Source organism: Callorhinus ursinus, unplaced genomic scaffold (genome assembly GCF_003265705.2).
Source record: "Callorhinus ursinus isolate GAN/ISIS: 27379988/994484 unplaced genomic scaffold, GSC_fseal_2.0 scaffold64, whole genome shotgun sequence".
Classification (NCBI taxonomy): domain Eukaryota; kingdom Metazoa; phylum Chordata; class Mammalia; order Carnivora; family Otariidae; genus Callorhinus; species Callorhinus ursinus.
In genome coordinates, this window is record NW_027397126.1 from 1,898,534 (window position 1) to 1,913,735 (window position 15,202).

Consider the following 15,202-nt stretch of genomic DNA (forward strand, 5'->3'; position numbering starts at 1 on the left):
TTTCTATTTCTTCCTGGTTCAGTTTTGGTAGTTGATACATCTCTAGGAATGCACCCATTTCTTCCAGGTTATCTAATTTGCTGGCATAGAGTTGCTCATAACATGTTCTTAGAATTGTTTGTATTTCTTTGGTGTTGGTTGTGATCTCTCCTCTTTCATTCATGATTTTGTTGATTTGGGTCATTTCTCTTTTCTTTTTGATCAGTCTGGCCAGGGGTTTATCAATCTTGTTAATTCTTTCAAAGAACCAGCTCCTAGTTTCGTTGATCTGGGGGAACAGATTTTTTTAACTTGGACTTTTCATTTTGAGATCATTGTAGATTTATATGCAGTTGTAAGAAATAATAGAGATCTCATGTATCCTTTACCCAGATTCCTCCAATGGCAACACCTTACAAAACTGTAGTACAGTATCACAACCAGGATATTGATATGGATAGAGTCAAGAGAAAGAATATTCTAACCGTCACAAGGATCCCCCATGTTGCCCTTTTATAGCCAAACCCACTTCCCCCAGACCCCACCTCTGGCAGCCACTAATTTGTTTTCCATTTCTATACTTTTGTCATTTCAAGAATGTTATATAAATGGGATCATGCAATATGTAAGTTTTGGGGATTGGCTTTTTGTCCCAAAGCGTAATTGTCTGGAGAGTCATTCAGGTTATTGTGTGTATCAATAATCCATTCATTTTTATTGTTGAGTAATATTCCATGGTGTGGATTGCCACAGTTTAACAGTTCACCCACTCCAGGGCATCTGGGTTCCAATATAAAGAAAGCTGTTGCAAACTTTTATGTGCATGTTTATGTGTGAACATAAGTTTTCTTTTCTCTGGGATAAATGCCTAAGAGTGCATTTGCTAGGTCATGTGGTGATGCCATTTTAGGGGTTGAAAAAACTGTTCAGGGCACCAGGGTGGTTCAGTCGGTTAAGCAGCCAAGTCTTGATTTTGGCTCTGGTCATGATCTCAGAGTTGTAAGGTCGAGCCCCACATCAGGCTCCACGCTGGGCGTGGAGACGGCTTGGGATTTTCTCTCTGCCTCTGCCCGCGCCCTCTCTCTGGCTAAAAGAAAAAAAAAAAAGAAAGAAAGAAAAGAAAAGAAACTGCCAGACTATTTTCTATTGTAGCATACCATGTTACATTCCCACCAGAAATGTGTGTGATCCAGTTTCTCTGTATCTTCACAAGCATTTGGTGTTGTCACTATTTTTTACTTTAGCCATTCAGAAAGGCACGTAGTGATATCAAATTTGCATTTCCTTAATGTCTAATAATGCTGAGCATCTTTTCATATGCTTATTTGCCACCTGTATATCCTCTTCAGTAAAATATCTGTTCTTGTCTTTTGCCCATTTTCCATTTGGGTTGTTTGGTTTGTTGTTGTTGGCTTTTTTCAACTGTTGAGTTTGAAATTTATACATTCTAGATATCAGTCCTTTATAGGATATGTGGTGTGCATGTTTTTTCTCCCAGTCTGCAGCTTGTCTTCTCATTTTCTTAACAGGGCCTCTCATAGAGCAAAAATCTTATTTTGATGAGGTCCAGTTTATCAATTTTTTCTCTTATGGCTTGTACTTTTGGTGTCAAGTTTAAGAAATGTTTTCCTAGCCCTAGATCCTGGAGATATTCTCTGATTTTTTTTAAATTTAATATTTTTATGTTTTATATTTAAGTCCATGGTATAAAGTTATTTTTTTATAAAGTGTGAGCCTAGGTCAAGGTTCTTTTTCTTTTCCAGTTGCTCCAGCACAAGTTTTAGAAAAGCCTATCCTTCCTCCATTGAATTGCTATTGCACTGTTCTCAGGAATCAGTTGAGCAGTGGTGCTTGGGTGACTCAGTCAGTTAAGTGTCTGACTCTTGATTTCAGCTCTGGTAATGATCTCAGAGTTGTGAGATCAAGTCCCACATCAGGCTCTGCACTGAGCATGGAGCCTGCTTCAGATTCTCTCTCTCCCTCTCCTTCTGCCCCTCCTGCCTCCCCACCCCCCTGGCTTGCATGCATGTGTGTGCTCTCTCTCTCTCAAAAAAAATCAGTTGAGCATATTTGTGTCGATCTATTTGTAGGTTCTCTGTTCTATACTGTTGATTTATGTGTCTATTACCCTGTAATACCACAGTCTCAATTACTCTAACCATATAATAAGTCATGAAATTAGATAAACTGTTTCTTCCCCCTTTATTCTTTTTCCCAAAATTGTCCTAGATATTATAATTCTTTTGTCTTTTTATATACATTTTAGAAGACTCTTTTCTATATCTACAGAAAGTCTTACTTGGATTTTGATAGGAATTACATTGAACATGTATATCAGTTTGGGAAGAATTGACATTTTTAGGGATACCTGGGTGGCTCAGTCAGTTAAGTGTCTGCCTTCGGCTCAGGTCATGATCCCAGGGTCCTGGGATGGAGTTCTGCATCGGGCTCCTTGCTCAGTGGGAAGTCTGCTTCTCCTTCTCCCTCTGCCTACCATTCTGCCTACTTGTGCTCTCCCTCTCTCTCTGTCAAATAAATAAATAAATAAAATCTTAAAGAAAAAAAGATGCTTTAAAAAAAAGAATTGACATTTTTAGCATATTGAATCTTAAAATCAACGAACATGATATGTCTCCAGATATTTAGACCTTTGATTTCTTTCATCAATGCTTTATAGTTTTTAGCATGTTTTGTGTTATTATATTTGCACATAAGTATTTTTTGCCAATTGTAAATGATATTATGTTTTTTATTTCATTATCCATGTTGTCAATGCTGGTATATATACAATTGATTTTTGTATGTTTATTTTATCTTGTGTGATCTTGCTGAAATCACATATTAGTGGGGCACCTGGGTGGCTCAGTCGTTAGGTGTCTGCCTTCGGCTCGGGTCGTGGTCCCAGGGTCCTAGGATCGAGCCCCACATCAGGGTCCCTGCTCGGCAGGGAGCCTGCTTCTCCCTCTCCCACTCCCCCTGCTTGTATTCCCTCTCTTGTTGTGTCTCTCTCTGTCAAATAAATAAAATCCTAAAAAAAAAAAAAAAAGAAATCACATATTAGTTCCAGGATTTTTTTTCTGTAGACTTGGAATTTTCTATTCAGACAACCACATCATCTGAAAATGGATCAGTTTCCTTTCTTCCTTTCAGATCTATATGCCTTTTCTTTCCTCTGTTTGCCGTAACTGCACTGACTAGCAATTCTTGCACTATGTTGACTGAGTGGTGAGAGTGGACATCTTGCCTTATTCCTGACTTGGTGGGGAAAGGGGGTATTTTTTTTTCCCTCAAGTTTTCATTTAAATTCCAGTTAGTTAGCATACAGTGTAATATTTGTTTCAGGTGTAGAATTTAGTGATTCAACACTTACACACAACAGCTGGTGCTCATCGTAAGTGCCCTCCTTTTTACCTATCACCTATTTAACACATTCTCCCACCCAACTCCCCTCTGGTAACCATCAGTTTGTTCTCTATAGTTGAGAGTCTGTTTCTTGGTTTTCCTCTCTTCTGCACCCCCATGTTCATTTGTTTTGTTTCTTAAATTCCACATATGAGTGAAATCCTATGGTGTTTGTCTTTCTCTGACTAACTTATTTTACTTAGCATAATAATGCTGTCTAGCGCCATCCACGTCCTTGCAAATGGCAAGATTTTATTCTTTTTTATGGCTGAATAATATTCCATTGTATGTATAGACCACTTTTTCTTTGTCCATTCGTGAGTTGATGGCCTTTTTGAGCTCTTTCCATAGTTTGACTATTGTAGGTAATGCTGCTATAAACATTGGGGTGCATGTATTCCTTAGAATTAGTATTTTTGTATCCTTTGGGTAAATACCTAGTAGTGTAACTGCTGGATTGTAGGGTAGTTCTATTCTTAACTTTTGAGGAACCTCCATACTGTTTTCCAGAGTGGCTGCACCAGTTTGCATTCCCACCAACACTGTAAGAGGGTTTTAGAGGGGGGTATTTTTAGTTCATCATCACTAAATATAAAGTTAGCTTTAAGTTTTTCTATATTCTCTTTATGAAATTGAGAAAATTGCCCTCTATTGCTATTTTTCTAAGTGCTTTTTAAAATAATGGGTTTTGATTTTTATCAAATGATTTTTTTTGCTACAATTAACATGGTCATGCAGTTTTTTCTTTAGCCTATTAATATGATAAATTACATTAATTGATTTTTTAAGATTTTATTTTTAAGTAATCTCTACACCCAATGTGGGGCTCAAACTTACAACCCCAAGATCAAGAGTTGCATGCTCTACCAACTGAGCCAGCCAGGCACCCCTGATTTTAATTATTGAACCAGTCTTGTGTCCCTGGAGGGCAAAAGTCTTTCTTCTTGATTTTTAAATTAAGGTTGAAATTTTTAATTTTGAAGAAAATCTAGTTTTTAATGGATTATACTTTTTGGTGTTCTATCTAAAATGTCATTACCAAAATCACACAGATTTTCTATTTTCATTTACAAGTTTTATAGTTTTATGTTTTACATTTAACTCTAAAATGCATTTTGACTCCATTTTTATCTAAGATGTAAAGTCTGTGTCTATATTTTATTTATTTGTTTATTAATTAATTTATTTACTCCCTTATTTACTTAACTTACTTATGGATGTCCACTTGTTCCAACATCATTTGTTGAAAAGACTGTCCTTTCTCCACTGAGTTGGCTTTGCACCTTTTGTCAAAAATTAGATGAATACATCTGTGTGGGCCTATTACTGGACTCTGTATTCTCTTCCCTTGATTTCTGTCTGTTCTTTCACCAATACCACTATCTTAATCATTGTAACTTCTCAGTATGTCTTGTAATCGGGCACGTAATGCCTCCAACTTTATTTTTTTCAATACTGTTTTAGCTATTCCAGTACCTTTGCCCTTCCAAATAGATTTTAGAATCAGTGCCTTGAGCACAGTTTGAACTCAGTAAGACTATGTTTATTTAGTAATGACAGCTACCATTCATTGAGTGCTTACTATATACCAGGAACTTAAATCATTTAATTTTCACCTTAGACTTTTATGATGGTAACTAATTTTCATCTTCACTACACGCATGTGAACATTGAGTTTCAGAGGGGTTAAGTATCCTGCCCAAATTCATACAAGTTGTAGGCAATTGCTGAGATCTGAGCCAAGGTATTACAAACTGATATAAGCAATTTTGTAGTTCAACAATTGTCAGGTTGTTTTGGAAAATATTGTTGGCTCTATGACCCTCCTACCTGATGGTAAATTACAAAGAAAGCAAGTCTCAGGTACATACAAGCATAAATTAGTAAGGCCCACTTAGTCCTGCTACCTGTTCTGAGGATTTGGTGAAATCCCACTGTGTCCTTGGGCACTGTGCCAGTTAGTAATGTATTGCTTCTCAGCACCAAACCTATCCTTCTTTGCCTACTTTGTGACACTGGAGTTTGACCCTGCTGACTACAGTTCTCCTCCCCGCCCCCCCCGCCTTAAGCTCTACTAACAGAGTACAGTGATGGAGACTGCAAGGCGGGGGCCAGAAGTGACTCTTTCTTCTTCCAGTGTGCTGTTTGCCTCATGGCAGCAAGCACTTCGGTTCATGGAGAGGCCCCTCAACCTTCATAGTTCAACAGTGCACACACTCTGGCAAACTTCCTCACCTCCAGAGCAGCAGGGTGCTCTTGTACATCAGAGGCAGGCACCCTCTGGCAAGTTTGTCACCACAGTGGCTGCGGCTCTCGCAGTTCCCAGCAAAAGCTCCACCCCCAAAGTTTCCTCATTACCACAGAAGTGCACCATGGCTTTGTGACAGCCACCGCTGCTCCCCAGAAATCTGAAACTCAGCCTTGCAGGGGCTCTGCCTCTAAGGGTCCAAGTTCCTTTCTCATTCACATTTCCCTCAGCATTTGCTACCTCTGTACACCTTGGAATTCTCTTTCCCCCCTCTAATAGTTAACTGCCATTTACCTAATTGCTAATACTTCATATAATTTTCCACATTCAAATTACTAGTGTCAATTCTTCTCTTCTGACTGAACCCTCAGACACTCTATTAAATGCCTTATCTAAACGGGTTTCTCAAGGCCAGTACAATGATATTTTGACAGCAGGGAACAGCCAACATCTAGTCAGATCATGCACATCAGCCAACACTTAGTCCTCCTTTTGTAGCAGGACTCTGGGCCAAATGGAGTTGGTTCAGGACTTAGGATGTTACTCTTCATTGGTTATTGGACTTTGTTCAAGGATGAGTGAACTTGTACAAGCATATATTTTGAACAACATTCATTTTTTCAATGATATATTTCTAATACCTTTTATGCCAATTAACAGTCTCTGGTATAGATTTAGATAACACTATTGAAAGCACTTACTCTAGCCCACTTTGGAGTGTAGAGGCCTGATTTAAGGTCTTTCAAATAGTAAAAGCCCACTAAGCGGTCCTGGAGTGTGGATTCCTGATCAGGAAACTTTATTGGTAGCTAACCACCCCTCGTTATAGATTTAATGCTACCTTACATAGTTGTCTGCATCAACCTGTTTATACCAAAATATTTTAAAATAAGTCACCATAGCAAGTCTACCGTTTAACACAATGCTTGACAACATATGGGATATCACAATGACTTGATTTATCTAAACTGGCTGAGAACGAGGCCCAGTTCTGCATAATTCTTGGTCTATAGCAGGGATCTACAAGTTACAGACCACTTGGGTTAAATCTGGTCTAACACATTTTATAAAGATTTATTGGATCACAGCCATGCCCATTCCTTTATATATCCTTTTGGCTGCTTTTGTCTATAATGGCAGAGTTGGTCGTGATAGACAAAAAGTCAAATTTTTACTATCTTTATAGAAAATGTTTACTGACCACCATGAGTCATGTTTAAGAAAAGATCTTGATTTGATTATTATTATAAGAGCACTGAAAGCCATCAGGTATCTTCATTGAAGATTAGAAGGAATAATGGTGAAACCATAAGTATAGACTTCATTCGTGTCTAGTTCCCATCAACAGTAAGTGATTTAGAAGCTTTGAAGTGATAAAACAGCTTAGAGCTGGAAAAGCCTTCATTTTCAGAAGTGGAAATTAATACTCAAAAGGATCTTAGAGAAAGGCAGCAGTGACATTCAGCTTGCTGACTTTTACTTAGTACATTTCTCTTTCTGTTACACAGTGTGTCTCCAGCTGGAATACCTATGCCTTGAAGATACATGAAATCATGAAAAGAGAAATGGTGGAGGTGGTACATCAACCCACCTCCACCGTCCCTGACTATCGTGACCTCAGGCAACTTGCTTAACTTGTCTTAATTCATACATCTGTAAAATGGGTTGTTTTATGTATGAGTTAGTCCAGGTAAAGTGTTTAAAATAATGCCTGGCACATAGTAAACACTTATTAAATATTAGCTATTATTAGGAGTCTCAAAGCATTATTATTCCCAATTATACATGAGGATTTGGAAGAAACTTTTTAAAATTTAAAACAAATATGAACATGGTATTGATTAGAATGCCACATTTGCCTGCATTTAGAAGATAAAATATGCAATCTAAAAGCAATATATTAAAGTCTGCCCCTCTGTGGGGGAACTTGACTAGGAAAGTTAGAGAAGCTCTGTGCCCTACCCTGTGGTTTCTCATCCCTGTCTGCTCACAAGTCCTCTGACTCCAGTGTCTGTGTGACTCCTGCTTCAATGGAGGGGCTTCGTGGCTCTAATAAATCCACATTTACGTTTCCCTCTGGAGCTGCATGGAGAGAAGCTCTCTGTATCTATTAAAGTGAGCTGACTAAAAAATTATGACCATTGTTTCCCCCCCGAAAATTGCCTAATGAAGAAACTCACCTAGAATTTTGCACTTTAACGTAGGGCTGATGCATAGTCATCCCATTCTTCTTCTGATGCTGGTTTCTTAATTACATACTACAGGGGAAACACAGAGTGAATAGGCAAGGCCCCTTGGGCCGATTATGCCAATACGATGTAGAGAGTAGGTTGCCTTGTTACTGCTTGTTCCAAAATTTCTCATTAATGTGATTAATATGGATAGAACTGTCAACTTTCATTTTCACTAAACAATAAAACAAGCCTAACCTTGTACCTGTGAGGCAACAGCTCGAGAGGCGGAGGAGATAAAATTAGGATCTCATTAAAATCGAGTGTATTATGCTTTTTGATATTAGAAACTCAAAATATATTGTATTAACGTGACTAAATTTGCCATTTGACTAAGTAAGTCATAAATTGATCAGTTTTTGGAAATGTCTAGACATAGCCTTTAAAGAAAGGGACAAACTGTCCAAAAATGTTTCTTGACATTCTAGGAAGGATGTGAGCATAGGAAAGATATTAATATTGTAGAAATCTCTTAAAGGGAACACTTCCAGGAAATACTTGGATAAAACAACCAGATAAATTCATTGCGAGGGGGTGGGTATGAAAGCAAACCAAAGGAATGTTTGCGGTTGTGGAGAAGGGCCTGTCCTTTCCTGAGTACCCACTGTGTGCTGGGAGAGATGCGAGATGCTGAGAATTCAGTGCTAAACAGGGCAAATCTTTGCCCTGACAGAGCTCATAGTGGGGCTCATTGTGGAGGAGAAGACAGGAAAGTAAGCAATTCTGCAGTGCAATTGGTAAATAATAAAATAGAGGCATTCTGAGCATTCTACAGGAACATACAAAAGAGGAGTACATAACAAGGCTGGGGAACGGCAAGAGAAGTACTCTGGAGAAAGTATCCCTTCAACTAAGTTCTAAAGGAGAAATAGCTAGGGAAAGTATAGGCGAATTTACACTGGGAGCAAGAAAACCCCTAGCAAAGGGATGGACCTCAAACAATTAAAAATGGAATTACCATGCAATCCAGCAATTCCACTTCTGGGTATATACCCAAAAGAATTACAAGTAAGGATTCAAGCAGATATTTGTACATCCATGTTCATAGGATCATTATTTATAATGGCCAAAAAGTAGAAGCAATCCAAATATCCATTGATGGATGAATGGACACATAAAATGTCCATACAATGGAATCTTATTCAGCCTTAAAAAGGAAGGAAGTTCTGACATGTGCTACAACAGAGATGAACCTTAAAGACATACTGCTAAGTGAAAGAAGCCAGACACAAAAAGCCAAATGTTGTATGATTCCGCTTATAGGAAGTACCTAGAGTAGTCAAATTTACAGAGATAGAAAGTAGAATAGTGGTTACCAGGGGCTAGGGATAGAGAGAAATGGGAGTTGTTATTTAATGGGCACAGAGGTTCAGTTTGGGAAGTTGAAAAAGTTGTGGAGATGGATGGTGGTGACAGTTGCGCAACAGTGTGAATGTACTCAATGCCGCTAAACTGGTTAAAATGGTAAAATTTTGTCTTACATATATCTTATCACAGTCAAAGAATAAAAGAAGGGATGGAGACCCCAATATTTTTCCCTTTTGAGATTAAATGTTATTAGGACATCATTGATGTTTGAGATGAGATGGTCCCAGTTGAGATCAGTGGGCAGGAACAAAGACCAGCAGTCCCTTAAGGACTAATTCTTCATGGGAGAATATGGAATATGGACTGGTGATCCAGGCTCAGCATTTGAGCCTACATCCCCCTTTGAGGGGAGAATATGTTTACAATACAGTATGTTGGGAGACTGAAAAGTGCTCCTGGCCTGGTCTACATGCACTGTAGGTGTTCTTCTGGATTAATGGCCATTTGAAGGTGTCAAACAGCATAGCTGATCATGACTATAGGGGAGAGACTTTCTTCTTCTACTCTTCTTCTCTGATCCATGGAAAAATACTGCAAGAGTAGCCGTTGAAACCATCACAGTGACAAATAAGGAAAAATATTGGTATGTAGGATGATTTGCTTTTACCAGTGTATCTACGGCAGCACATTTGCTTGTTCTATGTGGTGCTTAAAAGAACTGGGGTTGACCTCATGGAAAACATGTTGGTGGTAGCAATGCTGACATTTTGGTGGTAGTCGGATGCCAAGTCTTTTTGAAATTTCTCAGCACTGAATTATAGTCTTTGTCATGATGGCCAAAGGTCCAGGAGGCCTTTCCAAAGCAAGTTCTGGTGGCAGTGGTAGCATTCTCAGTGTCAAAGTGGCAGATTTGCAAGAGGCCAAAGTGGGAGTTACCAGAAATGAGGAAAGGGAATATGCCAGTAGGAGTGACCCTGTGGTGGAGAGAAAGGGGTTCTCGTGGTGACAAAATGAGTGCTCAGAGTCATTATTTTTACTTTTTTAAAGATTATTTATTTATTTACTTGAGAGAGAGAGAGCACAAGTGGAGGGAGGTGCAGAAGGAGAAGCAGACTCCCCAGTGAGCGGGGAGCCCACCACGGGGCTCAATCCCAGGACCCCAGGATCATGACCTGAGCTGAAGGCAGATGCCTAACCAACTGAGCCACCCAGGCACCCCTTTTATTTTTACTTTTAAAGGTAAAAGCATTTGGTCCAAGACTGGTGAAGCAGTATATAGCTGTTAGTAAGAGACAGAAGAGATAAAGAAAGGAATTCCAAGCAGAAAAAACATTTGTAAGAACATTTAGTCCCTCCCAACAGTCTCATGACATCTGTGTTATCCCTCATGTGCTGAGGAGGTACTGAGATTCATCAAGGTTAAGTAACGGCTTCAGAGGTCGAGCCTCTAGTGAGTTGGTGGAACAGGAATTCCAGCTCAGATGGCGAGCTCCAAGGCCTTTGCTCTCATCATCATGGTGTGTGCCTTCCAGATAGAATATCTGGTTGATGGACCCAGTAGTCAGATATATCAACATTTCAATCTTCAGACAGCAGTTTTGACATTGTGAAGCCATAAACAAAGGCAGGTTTGCTAAGAATCTGGAAGACTTAACCTGGCTGCTAGCAAGGCTTCCGTGTCCATCCCAGTCCGGTGACACTTGGCTACTCAAGGGGTAATATCCAAGGACGCTTACTTTTCACACAATCTGTAGGAGATGCCTGGTCATTTGTAAGTCACCATTGACTATCTTCTTCTTATGTATATAAGGCCCATTTCAAAAAATTTCCAGAACCAGTGCCTGGCATATAGGTGTTACTCAATGAATATTATTCAATAAATAAATAGTCAATGAATTGAGTGAAAACAAATTCCATCTACTAGCACTATGTCATTATACAATAGTATTTTGAGTTTATTTGCATTTTTTTTTTTTTTACAATTCCATAGTTAATGGGAAAAAGAAAAAAAAAAAACCCTGGTTCACTGGACCTCAGTTTGATGAATTTTTCCTCCTTTAGTTGGTGCTTCTATCATTTTGTAGAAACTGCCAAAACTGTATGGGCAACAGGGTGGTGGTTAAGCAAATTAAGGAGAGAGGGCTAGAGCCAGATAAAATAAAGTTTGCCTATGCAGTTGAGGAGAGAGGTTTCTGTATGCAGCTCATGTAACATTTCTGGGTACATTTTATTCTGGACAACAACTGTCTCTGCAGCTGTCAGGATTTGGCTTTTCCCCTTGGATGTTCATCATGGCAAAAAGATTTTCCTTCCTAAAAATAGAGAACTAAGGTGGCAGCGATGTAATTTAGGATTCCAGCCCAATACCACGTTTGATGAGAAAGTGTTTCTACACAGCACTACACAGACACTTCGAGAGAAATGCAGTGGTGTCCAGGGGCTCTGGCATTAACAGGTTCTACCCACCAAGCATTTCATCCAAATCTTACTTTCTATATGTGAGCACTGGGGGGGGGGTGCATTTCTTTATACAAGCCTCTGCCTGGCTACTGCAGAGTTTATTTCGAAGAATCAAATTTCAAATAAATTAGAGCCCTATTCAGGGCACCTGGGTGGCTCAGTGGTTAAGCCTCTGCCTTCGGCTCAGGTTGTGATCCCATGGTCCTGGGATCGAGCCCCGCATCAGGCTCCTTGCTCCCTGGGAAGCCTGCTTCTCCCTCTCCCACTCCCCTTGTTTGTGTTCCCTCTCTCACTATGTCTCTATCTGTCAAATAAATAAATAAAACCTTAAAAAAAATTAGAGCCCTGTTCAACTGGAATGACCAAATGGAGGCACTGATTTGGGCCCTGATTAGTTTCAGGTCAGCCACTGTTTTCCTTAAGGCAGCATCTTTTCTCCAGTGGGATGATGTAGTTTGTTTCCAGCATCCTCTTCAAAGGAAGATCCCATACAGGTGATAAACAGACTTAATTTTACAAAGCATATGCTAATTCAAGCATATGCTAAAGTAAAGAAAATAATATAATAAATCCCCATATACTCATTCTCCCACTCTACTGGATTATCTTTTTTTTTTTTTTTAAGAAAGAAACTCTTTCACGAAATCAGCATTCCTACCCCCCTTTTTTAAGAAAGAGAGCATGAGCAGGGTCGGGGGTGGGGGGGCAGAGGGAGAGAGAGAATCCCAAGCAGGCTCCATGCCCAGCATAGAGCCCAATGCAGTGCTCGATCTCATGACCCTGAGATCATGACCTGAGCCAAAACCAAGAGTCGGACGCTCAACCAACTGAGCCACCCAGGCACCTCTCTACTGGGTTATCTTAAGGCAAATCCTAGATACCGAACCATTTTATCCATAACTACTCGAATATGTCTCTCTAAAAGATAAGGATTCCTCTCCTAAAATATAATCACAAGACTATTATTCCACCTAAAAATGTAATGATAATTCCTGCATATCACCAACTATCCAGATAGTGTTCATATTTGGACAAACTGGATTGAATTTTTCCTTGGCTTCCATTATCTTGCAGGTCCCTTTGGGGATTTGCTGTAACCCTTATAAGTTCAGCCCCAATGATATAGAATAAGGTGGAGAATTTTATTCACCAGAAATTTTCCATGAGGATTCTTTGTGGTGGAAATAAAAAACAGAGTGAGAGAGGAATTATGCCTCCCAAGAGGCTTTGTGCTTTTGCCTCCACTGTGATCAAGAGCAAACCAGGGGATATGGAGCCACCATGTTCTCTGGACATTTGTTGGTACAGTGGGGTCAGTGGGGGAAGCGTAGCACTGCTGGCCATTCTGGGGTACAGACCAGGGTGGTCAGGTGTAGCAAATAAACATACAGGACACCTAATTAAATTTGAATTTCAGATAAACAGCAAATAATATTTTAGCATACATTTGTCTCAAATATTTCATGGAACACACATATATCAATAGTTATTGTTTATTTGAAATTCCAGTTTGACTCTGTCATATATTTTACCTTGCAAGCCAAAGACAGGTGGCAAATGGATTTGGCAAAGAGAAAGAAAAAACTAGAAGAACTCATGAGGCCATTGTTTCTTTTTTTTAAAGATTTATTTATCCATTTTAGAGGAGGGAGGGGCAGAGGGAGAGGAACAGAGAAACTCAAGCGGACTCCACACTAAGCATGGAGCCCAACATAGGGCTTCATCTCACAATCCTGAGATCATGACCTGAGCTGAAACCAAGAGTCAGACGCTCAACCAGCTGCACCACCCAGGCACCCCAAGGCCATGGTTTCTTGAAGAGTCGAGAGTGACTGTAGAAGCTGAAGGTCATGGGAGAAATGGAGAGGACAGGAGCTTTGAAAGGTGTTTGCGGGCTGGTTATGAATTGTAGCCATTTTAATGCTTTTTGAAATATTTGAGTAAAATTTAGAATTACTTTTTGAAATGAGTTTGGTTGCTGAGTTCTATTTCTGTGAATGTGACACCATTCTGAGACTGAATCACAATTCTGAATGTGATTTTTGAATGTGTTTTTTTTTTTTTCATTTTGCCTCTCCAGAGAGAGTTGGGCTCCCTCTGTGTAGTTTCTAGGATGACTTTTCTTTTCTTTCTTTCTTTTTCTTTTCTCTTCTTTTCTTTCTTTCCTTCTTTTTCTTCTAATTTTTTTTTTTTTTTGCAGAATCATAGTAAGGGAAACAAGACAGTAGTTTGGTATTTGCTTAGACACTCTGAATGCTCTCATTCTTTTCAGTTCCCCCTACAGTTCTTGTCCCTGCCACCAACTTGGAATATGTGCATGGTCTTTTTGTTTGATGGCAAAAAGGAAAACTTCGGTCTGATTTCTATTTCTCTTATTCTGAACCGTACACAGAGAAAGTAATCAATATAAAAGCACCAGGCATGCTCATATATAATAATTCATTGGCAGGTCCTACTACTACCTGGGATCTAGACAACTTGGCCAAGGTCTGAAATTCACAAATGGCCTCAAATGTAAGCTTTCCACAAGAGATTATACATACAGGTATATTATATGTGTTACAAATTTTTAAAGCACCTCAATTCTTAGAAATGTATTTTGGCACTTCTTTACTTTTAATATAAATGGAACCTCAAAGATGGAAACAGTTAAAGAAGTGTCTCAGGACTCCCTTTATCGCCAACTTGGTTCTGTCCATTGGTAAGGAAGAAAGATCTTAGGAGATTTGTAAGTCCTTGTGTGCATAGTACTTAGTTTGCAAAAGTCTTAGGTGTAACACTTCATTTTCATAGCAGTTCACAGTTCACAAAGCCTTTTCATGTTTGGTTCCATATCTCATTGGCTTCGCACAATAGTTCAGTGGGGTAAGTATGGCACAGACGTACAGATCAAGAAGTTAAGCCACGTGCTCTTGGCTATATAGCTAGTGGGTGGCAGAATCCAGACAAGGACCCAGTTTTTTGCTTCCTAGTTGGTTTTCCCGTTGTACCACACTGACTTGGGTTGCAGAATAAGAAAATTAACATATTTAATACACACACTCTTACTCTCAGATGCACTTGACAATTGTGGACTTAGATATTTATTAATTGCAGCTTACTTTCCCCCTTATGTTAAGGGGGAATATATATTCCCCCATAACAAAATATATTCCCTCTTTGGAATATATTTTTCAGACCTTTGCTTCATTATGAAATATCAAGCCAGTTGCTGAATGCCATTCAAAATGAAAAGATCATCATTTTTCTGGCCCTGCTATCTTTAGAATAATTGGAAGCAAGAATGATGCAGAAATTGAATAAACTTATCTAGGGAATGCACCTGTTTTTCATGTTTTAATGTCACTTACCAGGACTTTAGAGTGAAAGACTTCACCAATGGAATGGGTGTTTTTCTAGAGCAAACTTTTTTAGTTTGGGTAAAAGAGATTTAAGGAAATAAAATTATAAATTAACATAAAATTCTCTTGAAGAAATGATGGAATTTTTTTAAAGAGCTGATTTTGCCTTTAAAGTTCTTTTCATATTTGCATTTCAATTTGAATTCCCATTGGAGTGTTAAAAGCTGCTGAAT